This window comes from Bactrocera latifrons, unplaced genomic scaffold (assembly GCF_001853355.1).
Source record: "Bactrocera latifrons isolate USDA-ARS-PBARC rearing strain unplaced genomic scaffold, ASM185335v1 scaffold_111, whole genome shotgun sequence".
Classification (NCBI taxonomy): Eukaryota; Metazoa; Arthropoda; class Insecta; order Diptera; family Tephritidae; genus Bactrocera; species Bactrocera latifrons.
This window is the reverse complement of record NW_017534531.1, coordinates 546,802-547,911: the sequence shown is the minus strand read 5'-3', so window position 1 is coordinate 547,911 and position 1,110 is coordinate 546,802. Positions and strand designations below refer to the sequence as shown.

Sequence of the window (1,110 nt, the reverse complement as noted above, 5' to 3'; positions counted from 1 at the left end):
ATAAGTTTTAATTTCCATTTCCAATCATAAAATCGAAATTTTTGTAAATTTACATTTTCAGTCCAAAAATCAAAATTTTTGTTAATAAAAAATATTAAATTTTTCAAAAAATTTCAATTTCGTTTTCAATACCGAAATCAGAATTTGGCAAATTAAGTTTTCAAGAATTTTCAATTTCCATTTTCAATTCCAAATTCATAATTGAAAAAATTAAATTATCAATTTCCAATTCCAAACACAAAACAAAATTTTTGTAAATTAAATATTAAAATTTTCAAATTAAATTTTCAATTCCAAAATCATAATTTTTGTAAATTAAATATTAAATTTTTCAAGAATTTTCAATTACAAAATCATAATTTTTTTAAATTAAATTTTCAATTTCCATTCCTGTCTCTTATACACATCTAGATGTGTATAAGAGACAGGATTTACATTAAATTACTTTTAATTATAGTGTTTCCGTTAGAAATATGTAATTATTTCCTTTTTATTCTTTTTAATTTAAGCTTTTATTTTGAAAATTATTATTTTTTTTTAATTTAAACTAAAATCTTTAAACTAAAAACTATTTTGTAAATATTTAGTTCTGATTTTGAGATAAAAATTTTATTTTCTAAATTTAAAAACATTTTCATTCTCAAAATCAGAATTTTTGTAAATTAAATTGTAAAAAAATTTTGATTTCCATTTTCAAAAATTTTGAATCTCTATTTTCAATTTCAAAATCAGAGTTCTTGTAAATTAAATTTTAAAAAATTGTCAATTTTCGTTTTAAGCCCCAAAAGCAGAATTTTTGTAAATTTTGAATATTAAATTTTCCTGTCTCTTATACACATCTAGATGTGTATAAGAGACAGATTTTTAATATTCTATATTAAATTTTCGATCCCAAACTCAAAATTTGTGTAAGTTAAATACTAAATTTTTGAAAAATTTTCAATTTCGTTTTCAATACCGAAATCATAATTATGCTAAATTAAGTTTTAAATCTAAGTTTTTGTAAATTAAATATTAAATTTTTCAAGAATTTTCAATTACAAAATCATAATTTTTTTAAATTAAATTTTCAATTTCCATTCTCAGTCCCAAAATCAGAGTTTTTGTATA

At 18.1% G+C, this 1,110-nt stretch overlaps 1 protein-coding gene across 1 annotated transcript in view; it reads right to left on the bottom strand.

Moving 5' to 3' along the window:
- Positions 1-1,110, bottom strand: part of LOC108974234 (leucine-rich repeats and immunoglobulin-like domains protein 3) — a 32,252-nt gene that overhangs the window by 4,897 nt on the left and 26,245 nt on the right. The gene's annotated exons all lie outside the window — the stretch shown is intronic.